The sequence below is a fragment of the Salvelinus sp. IW2-2015 genome, unplaced genomic scaffold, assembly GCF_002910315.2.
Source record: "Salvelinus sp. IW2-2015 unplaced genomic scaffold, ASM291031v2 Un_scaffold2193, whole genome shotgun sequence".
NCBI classification, from domain to species: Eukaryota; Metazoa; Chordata; class Actinopteri; order Salmoniformes; family Salmonidae; genus Salvelinus; species Salvelinus sp. IW2-2015.
In genome coordinates, this window is record NW_019943523.1 from 8,051 (window position 1) to 19,091 (window position 11,041).

Genomic DNA, 11,041 nt, shown 5'->3' on the forward strand with positions numbered 1-11,041 from the left:
ACAATCAAATAAAAGCTAAACAGTCAGGGAGAAAAATCTTTAAAAAATCAAACAGGTATTATTGAACGGCACATACACATCGGATTTTGTTGACATGTTTGAATTAGAGGAACAAATGATTAGTCTTGGTAAAATGCATACAATTATAGGATATTTGCTTTAAACTGCACAATATGTCTCTCAAGATCCATTGGCCAAACGGCGGTAGAATTTTTTAACATTTCCATTAAACAGAAAAAAATATATATCTCAGCTCATTGAAAAACTTTGTTAGAACTGCCAAAAATTTGCCTTACAACAGCAAAAATATTCTCTACACTTTCAAGATATCTTTCTAGCTAATAGACCATGTCAGAATTTACACCTTCCCTTCAAATTAACTGTGGGAGGTCAAAATAATGAAACTCTCTACCAAATCTGTTCATTTTTTAAATGTTGATTACTTCTACATTGCCATTATCATTCGCATAATGACAAGACAAGAGCTTTACTTTTGCCTAACATATGATGGGGGTCTCTGGGTTGTCGGTGGCCGGGCGGAGCGTCCCTGGACATGAAAAGTTACAAAACCCCTGCTTTAGATGAATGAAATGCTCTTCTACTGGCACACGAGTGTGTTTAAACAATTTTGCCTTGGTTTCACAAACACACACACAACCACACACACACCACACACACACACAACACACACACACACACACACACACACACACACACACACACACACACCACACACACACACACACACACACCACACACACACCACACCACACACGCACACACACGCACACACCACGCACACACACGCACACACACACAACGCACACACACACACAACACACACAATGCAAGCACAGACAAAACAATACGTGCACACACACGTTCACACACGTGCACAAATACGGCACGCACGCACACACACCACCACAACACACACACACACACACACACACAACACACACACACACACACACACCACACACACACCACACACACACACACACACACACACACACACACACACACACACACACACACACACACCACACCACACCACACACACACACACACACCCACACACACACACACAGAGCTGTGAGTGAGCACCGGCATGTCATTGATGCGTTAGACTGGGGGTTCATCCATCACTGACTAATGCTGGGGGACATCTGTTTGTTCTGTCACCCTCCTCTCCGTCATACCAGAGGGCTGGGGGAGTATATTTACAATACTCTTCCCTATCCCCCCTCCCCCTACACCCCAGTAGTGTCCTGTCCTGCGCCTCTAGAAATACGTGTCCCAGGCCTGGCACAGATGGCGTGGTCCTGTGAGCAAGCTAGTGTAAGCATATAAGCCCTCAGAAGAGAAATCCAGTGATGAAAGACAGAGGTATAAACACACACATCCCACCCTGTCACACATCCACCCTGTTACAAACACATCCACCCTGTCACACATCCAACCGCCCCCTTGTCACAAACAGATCACACCTGTTACACATCCACCCTGTCACACATCCACCCTGTCCATCCACCCTGATCACACACACATCCACTGTTCAAAACACCCATTACCCACCTGTCACACATCCCACTCCTGTCACACATTCCCACCCTGTTAAACACACATTTCACCCTGGTCACCACATCCACCTGTTACACACACATCCACCCTAGGTCACAACATCCACCCCTGTCCACACATCCACCCTGTTACAAATCCAGCCTGTCACACATCCACCCTGTCACACATCCCACCCGTTTAACACCCACATCCACCCTGTTACACATCCACCCGTCACACATCCACCACTAGTCACACAAATTCCTAGCCCAGTTCACACATCCCACCCTGTCACATCCATCCACCCTGTCACACATTCTCCTGTTACAAATCCACCCTGTTCAACACATCAGCATCCACCCGTGTTAACACATAACCGCACCTCACCGTAACACACACCTGTCACGTCCACCCTGTACATCACCCTTACACATCACCCTGTCATAATACCACAATCAGCTACACATCCCTGTCCACATCACCTACACATCCCACCCTGTCAACACACACCCTATCACACATCCACCCTAGTTACACCACTTACCACTGACACATCCACCCTACTACACATTTTCCACGTCCTAACACCTACACATCCACCTGTCACACATCCCACCCTGGTACACTCACCAGGCTTCACACATCCCCCTGTCAATGATCATCCATCGCCGTTTACACACACCACCATCCTACCACCTGTAATCACCTGCTATCCCACACCTGTTACACACTAGTCAACACCACCCTGTCCACACCACTATACAGGTCACTACGCTGTACAGCGTCACACTAAGGACAGCACACAAACGTGTCACACATCCACCCTGTACACAGACATACCTGTTTCCACCACCATTCCACCCTGTCACACAGACAACCTGTTACACACACAGGTCCACCCGTCGCACATCAAACTAGGCAACATCAGCCTGTACACTCCACCGAACACCACCCTTGTCCTCCAACATCCACCCCTGTCAACACATCCACCCTGTACCAACCACCCTTCACCCTGTACTACACTCACCCCTGTACACACATACATCCACCCTGTTACTACACCCACCTTACATTGCAATGCCCCCTGTGCACCTACGACATCTCAACCGCTGTATTACACATCCTTGTTATACACCTGATGCTTTGCATTCTACCCTTAATTCCCGTGTTACACATCCACCCGTGCTGCTCAAACTCCACTCCCTCTGTTACACATCTCCCTCACACATCATCCTTGTCATGTCATACCACGTCACACACCCACCCTGTCCACCAACCACACTTACATCCACCCTGTCCCACATCCACTCCTGTCAACAGAATCACACTGTACCGCACCCTGTATCTACAACAACCCTGCTTCACCATTCCACCCTGTCCCCACATCCATCCACCCTTGACATAACACATCTCCACCCTGTCACACCATTTCCACCCAATGTCAACACACATCCACCCTGATACACACACCGCACATAACCACCCTGTACATACAACATTCACCCTGCTCACACATCACAGCTCCTGGTTAAAAACAGTTCACCCTCTCTCACAGCACACCTGAAACTCCCCCTTGTCCGACACACACCCTTCCCACACACATCCCACCGTCACAATTCCACCTTCCACACACCACACCTCTGTTCGACACATCATCCGTGTCACAAACTATCCCCGTGGTACACCATCCACCCGTCACACACATCATTCACACTGTCAGCACACGACACCCTGTCCCACATTCCACCCTGTGCATGGCACACAACAATACCGACCAGATCAATCATTGTATGTTAATGGTAGCTCCTTACTGTTACATAGTGCACAAGTACGATACTCATACACACACACAATACACACACTTACGCCCGCAAAAATGCACACATGCACACATGTACACACACACACACACACAACACACACACACACCACACCACACACACAAACACACCACACACACACAACAACACAACACACACACCACACACACACACACAACACCACACTCACACACACACTCACACCACAACGTCACCCACACAACACACACACACACACACACACACACACACACACACACACATCACACACACACACACACACACGCACACACACACACACACCCACAACACACACACAACACACGTCAGGCAGAGCAGCTCACCAACATTGTTTGGGTCCAAAGAGGACTGTGACACCAGATCTGTCAGGGTTTTTCCACTGCTTTTCACTGTAGTTTGATGGGCCATTGACCCATAATCATTCTTGCAGACGCCTCTGAATACGTAATCAAAAGCACTTTAAGAGTGTTCCATAAACATGAGCGTGTTCCCTGAGATTTACGTATCATACAGGGTGGAGTTAGGGTTGCTGTTCATATGTTCATTTCTCGTTGTTTGACAAGGTCAGGTCAGTTATTCAAGTCGTCTATGTTTATTTTGGATAGGTAGGATTCCTGTAGCACCTCACTGAACTCTCTTATCACTGAACTAAGTCTCTTGACCTCAGTTAAACAGGTCTGGCAGGTTTATGGTATGGTTCTTTGTTTTCAGCTGCCTATAATTAGCATTTGAATAATAACTTGTACATTCACACGCGTGTGCATAACATGAAACTCATTCTGCGTGGGAAACTCCTATAGACCACCAGAGTTGCTAACAGTCAGTATCTGGCCAAATATGTGTGAAATGGTTGATAATGTATTGTGATAACAACAGAGAGGTATATTTTCTGGGGATTTAATATTGACTGGCTGTTCATTCAGCTGCCTACTCAATAAAAAGCTTCAAACGTAACCCACTGCCTGCCCAAAACTTGTTCAGGTTATAGTCAACCTACCATTAGGTAGTACAAAACAGCACAGAGGAATGAAATCATCCACATGTATTGATAATATATTACTGATGCTGCAGAAAGGTTTGAAAGCAGGTATCCAAAATCCCATCCGGATGTAAGGTGATCATAATATAGTAGCCATATCTAGGAAAACCCAAAGTTCCAAAAGGTGACCTATTATAGTGTATCAGAGTCATACAATACTTTGTAGTTCGAATCTTATGTGATGATGTACATTATGAAAATTGCGTATTCCAGTACTAAAAGCATAAGAAAGTGACTGTAAAAACTGTTAAATCCCCTTGGATTGATGTGAGAATTGATAAAATGTTATGGTTGAGAGGGATTGAGGCAAAACGTATGGAAATAAGTTCTGACAGCACAACCGATTGGCAACATACTGAAAATTGAGAAGTCATGTGAGCTAAACTGTAGAAAAAGAAGAAAAACTACGTAAGAAACAAAGATAAATGAGATAAACAATATAGTTAAAAAGCTTTGGAAACGACTTCAAATTACATTTGGCAAAAAGAAAACCAAAAAAAAAACTTGCAAAATTCTCCATCATTCATTGTATTCAGATGGCTCATTCATCAAAAAACCACCTGATATGCTAACTACTTAGATGATTTTTTCATTGCAAGAATTAGCGAACTTAGGCATGACATGCCAAAGCAAAACAATCGCTAACACTACACAACCAGTATATCTAGACAAATTATGAAAGACAAGCCTTGTCATTTTTTATTCTTAAAGTATGGTTGGAAGAGAGTGAAAAGATGATTTGTGTCTATCAACAATACAAGCCACCGGGGTCTGACTACTTGATGGAAAATTTACTGAGGAAAATAGCAGACGATATTGCCACTCCTATGTGCCATATCTTCAATTTAAGCCTACTAGAATTTGCCAGCCCTCAAGCGTCTGGAGGGAAGCAAAAGTCATTCACATACCTAAGAATTAGTAAAGCCCCCTTTGCGGATCAAATAGCCAAACCAATCACCTGCTTACCAACCCTTAGTAAACTTTTTGAAAAAATAGTGTTTGACTAGATACAATGCTATTTTACACGCAAAACTAATTGACAACAGACTTTCAGCATGATTAAGTGAAGGACATTCAACAAGCACAGCACTTACACAAATGACTGTGATTGCTGAAAAGTTGATGATAAAAATATTTGTGGGCTGTCTGTTAGACTTCAGTGTGGCTTTTGACATGTTTTAGATTCATAATCTGCTGCTGAAAAACGTTAGCGTTTATGGCTTTACACCCCAACGCTATATTGTGGAAAAGAGTTACCTGAGTCTAACAGAACGCAGAGGCGTGGTTTTAATGGAAGCCTCTCCAACCATAATTCCAGGTAGAATTCAGAATTCCCCAGGGGCAGCTGTCTAGGCCCCCTTTACTTTTGTCAATCTTATTACTAATACTGCCAGTGGCTTTGAGTAAAGCCTGTGTGTCTATTGTATGCGAGATGACTCAAACACGTATACACGTCAGCTACTACAGTGACTGAAATGAACTGCAACACTTAACAAAGAACTGCATTAGTTTCAGAATGGTGGCAAAGAAATAAGTTAATCTTAAATATTTCAAAAACTGAAAAGCATTATTATTTGGGACCAAATCATGCACTAAACTCTTAAACCTCAACTAAATCTTTAAGAATATGTGGAAATGAAGCAAGTGAGTGACTAAACTGCTTGGAGTATCCCTGGATGTAAACTGATCATGCGTTCAAAAACATGTTGAACAACGGTACTAAATGCGGGAAAAGTCGGTCCATAATAAAGCGAATTGCTCTCCTCCTTAATAACACCATCACAATGGCAGTCCTACAGGCCGCTAGTTTTGTTCGCACCTGGACTCTGTTCATCGTGTGGTCAGGTGCACAAGGAAGGACTTAAGGAAATGACAATGGCTTCAGAAACAGGGCAGCACGGCTCGGCCCTTAACTGTACCAAACAGGGAAAGCTTGAACATTAATGATATTGCATGTCAATCTCTCATTGCTCAAATTGGAGGAGAGATACTTCATCACTACTTGTTTTTGTAATAAGTGTACATGCTGAATTACTGAGCGTCGTTTAATACTACTAGCAACCACAGCTCAGACACCCATGCATTACCCCACAAGACATCCACCTCAGAGTCTCTTCACAGTCCCTAAGTCCAGAACAGACTATGAGGAGGTGCACAGTACTACATAATCCATGACTACAGGAACTCTATCTCCACACAGGTAATAACTGATGCAATCATAGAATCAAGATAAAAAAAACAAACAATAAAAAAAGCCACACAAAACAGTTCAAACACACGTATACACACACAAAACACTAGCACTCTACACACACGCTACATAGAAATAACTGGTAGGGGTGGTATTATACATGTTGTATTGTAGATATTAGTTGTTTTTAATAAATGTTATATGATGTTACTGTTTCTCTTTTGTGTTATGTTATGTAAGTGCCTTTAATCTGTTTGGACCCCAGGAAGAGTAGCTGCCTGCCGAATACATAGAAATGCAACACTGCTCTGTTCTCTTCCTTTACTTCTCACTGTTATCCTTTTTTCTTATGTTTCAATGTCACAGTCAATGTATGTGATTGTTGAATACACCACTCCTTGATTTATCCGTCATTCTCTTTTCTCTACCTGAGGCAACTCATGTATAACAATATGGTTTCATACTTTACACCGGCCCCTCCGTTCACTGGCCAATAATTGAAACCTGCTCTAACTCCGATCTCGTCTCTCTCTCGCTCTCTTATCCCTCTCTTATTTCTCTTCCTCTCTCACAGGAGAAAGTTGACACAAATGCCCCAACCTCTCTGCAGCTTCGCTCGGGATTCAGGTAAAGCTTAAAACTCCCCTTGCATTTGGTATACAACATTTAAATTGTTACATTTACGTATCATTACATCAGCATCAAGTTACATTAATTGACTCCATTTTTTTTACATCAATGGTTATTTGAGCATTAGACTGGAGTAACACAACCTGAATGCTTATTACCAATGTTACAGGACTGAAATACCAGGCTAAACCATACCTCTTCTGTCCACAGGATCCTTGGATCTCTCTCTGTTTACACACACACACACATACACACACATACACACACTGACACACAAACACATCTCTGATCTGTGTCCCTTCATGGTGAATTGGCTAGTTTAGGCGGGTCTGCCTGTCCCTCCCTCTAACTCTCTAAACTTAAAGAGAGGCTCGGGGGTGACAATATTGAATGATTGTGGATCGGGGTCAGTTGTAGCAGTTTGAAACATGCGGTAGACGAACGCGGTCCAGTTCAAACGTAAACTGCTGGTGTGGTCATTGATTGGTAATGTAAACCACAAGGGAGTCTAGACTGCACGTTGGGCTAGAGGTGACCAGTACAGCACAATTAACCCTCAATCAATGTGTCTCTCACCGGGTTCTGCCTCTAAGGTTTTTTAGCCGTCCATTTATTTTCTCATGCCAGGTCACACCAGAGGCGTACCTCAAGGATGGGTGTTGGGACCAATTTAGTTACTTACTGACTGTGTTTAATGGGCCGGAGGACTATTTGTTATAGGTTTCCTCCTGAGACACGGCCATGAATCAAAGTACATATGTACAAACACAGAAGCAACAATGTGATTACTGAAAATAAACACACACACACACACACACACACAATGGGATAAGTACACACTCATGTACCCACATGAGAGTACATATACATTCACTCACACAGACACAAGTACACACGCACATGTGGACACACACACACAGACACACACACACAGCTCATTACTCTGTGAGAGAATAGTTTCCACTCTCTCTCTTTTACTGGCCAGTTCGCGTTATAGATTATATAGATTATAGCCCTGAGCCTGTGGAACCTATAGTGACCACACTAGACAGACATGCGGTAAAGATTTTGAGGGCCACTGACATAAAAAAGACATGTCTACATTGTATATTTGTTTGTGTCTTTGTGCACTCGCTCTGTGTCAAGTTATCCCTCTTTGACTAGGAACTGAATGTTCTTGTTGAATTCCTGAAAAGAGAGTGCAGTATGGGGACAAATTACTGAGTTTAGGATTCCACCATGTTGGGATTGCGACACCTGGAGTTGGGGGGGTCTTACTGTCTGGTGGATTACATAACAGGGGTCTGGTGTCTTTGTGTGTGTGTGTGATCTCAGGGAGTCATCCCCTACCATCTGCTAATGGTTTATATCTTATCCTGCATGGTTATAAGGGTTAAGGGTTAAGGGTTAGGCCTGGCTGGGTTTATATCTTATCCTGCCTGGTTATGGGKAAAAACAACCTTTTTGGGCAATAACACATACAATTGTATGAGACTGTATGGATTYTGAAAAACAATTATTACATTTGAGAATTTAGGTGTGTCAAGTTATCCTGTGTCAAGTTATCCTGTGTCAAGTTATCCTGTGTCAAGTTATCCTGTGTCAAGTTATCCTGTGTCAAGTTATCCTGTGTCAAGTTATCCTTCATCCAAACCCCGACAGACTACAACTGGTTTTATGCTGACCACAATACATTCAGCATCCTGTAAAACCATACTATACATTCAAATCAAATCAAACTTTATTTGTCACATGCGCCGAATACAACATGTGTAGACCTTACCGTGAAATGCTTCGTATGGTATCTGTTACCTTGAAGTGGTCTAAATGCCAGCATAAAAATACAGTTGTAATGATAGTTTCCTGGAAGAAATGGCCTGTAACAGAAGTATTTAACTGCCACCTTTCTACCCATGAGTGCTGTGTTCTGGCAATTCATTTGGCCAGCTAGTCCACAAACATGGGTCATGTTCATCAGGCACCAATCAGACTGAAACAGGGAGGCACCACCTGAAAGTGGCTAATAAGATACACTAATTGTTATTTTTCCATTTCAAAGTGTTTTGCTACCGGTGTGCCTTGCTGTCCCACTTCCCTGATTAGAAGCATAGAAGGGAAATTTGCGTCACAAATAACACCCTATGGGCCCTGGTCAAAAGTAGTGCACGATATATTGAATATGGTGCCATTTGTGACGCAGCCATAGCGACTAATAATGACAATGACACATTATTATCACTGGTCAAGAAATCGAAGAGATGAAACGCAGTCATTGGATGTCATGTCCCACAGGAGATCGGGGAMTGACACACAGTTTGAGGGACACTTAACCCAGCCGCTTAACAGCCGTTAGCTTTACCTCACACAATGGCTTCAAAGCATAGCCGGGCTAGCATGAGAGGACGCCGCTCACGCGATCGGCGCAGTACAACAATGGCATTTAAAGCCCATTGGGACAAGCGACAGAATACCTGAATGGACCAATGGACAGGTMGATGGTTCCAAATAAACATGCTATGTCTATTATTATATTCATTCAGAGATACTAGTTGGTACATGCCCTTTAAACCCATTTGTGAAGGCCTTATACAGATGGGTTTGAGAAGCTTTTTTTTCTTACATGAAATTAGGTTTATCTTTTGTGATTAACTTGATTGAAGTTGTAGAGTCATAATGATACTTAATACTAGTGGGATGAAGGAAGAGTCCCATAGAATAGGCTTTGTCCCTTCTAGTAATTCTACTTCTAGGGCCTTACATCCCCATTTTGATCTTCTCCTTGAACCTGTTCTGTCTCTCTCTCTCTCTCTCTCTCTCTCTCTCTCTCTCTCTCACTCTCTCTCTCTACTTCCCTCTCTTTCTCTCAATTTCAATTTAAGGGGCTTTATAGGCATGGGAAACATATGTTTACAATGCCAAAGCAAGTGAAGTAGATAATAAACAAATGTGAAATAACAATCACAAAACTTCCKAAAAAATAAAGACATTTCAAATGTCATATTATGTCTATATACAGTGTTGTAATAATGTGCAAATAGTTAAAGTACAAAAGGGAAAATAAATCATCAGAAATATAGGTTGTATTTACAATGGCGTTTGTTCCTCACTGGTTGCCCTTTTCTTGTGGCAACAGGTCACAAATCTTGCTGCTGTGATGGCACACTGTGGTATTTCACCAAATAGATATAGGAGTTTATCAAAATTGGATTTGTTTTCAATTTTTTTATGGTCACAGGAAGTGCAGCTCAGTTTACACCTCATTTTGTGGGCAGTGTGCACATAGGCTGTCTTCTCTTGAGAGCCAGATCTGCCTACGGTGGCCTTTCTCAATAGCAAGGCTATGCTTACTGAGTCTGTACATAGTTTCACACCCTGATCTGTTTCACCAGTCCTTGTGTTTGTCTCCACTCCCCTCCAGGTGTCGCCCATCTTCCCCATTATCCCCTGTGTATTTATACCCGCACTCCCTGATCCTTCTAGGTTGATATTAAGTGATAAATCGCCATCTTCCCCATTATCCCCTGTGTGTATTTATACCTGTGTTCTCTGTTTGTCTGTTGCCAGTTCGTCTTGTTTGTCAAGTCAACCAGTGTTTTGTCTCAGCTCCTGCTTTTTCCCAGTCTCTCTTTTCTCGCCTCCTGGTTTTGATCCTGTCTACTCTCACGGCCTCGCTGACCATCTGCCTGCCCTGACTCTGGAGCCCGGCCTGCCTGACCACTCTGCTGCCCTGAGCACTGCTGCCCTGACCACTGGCCCCAAGGACGCAGCTTTGCTTAA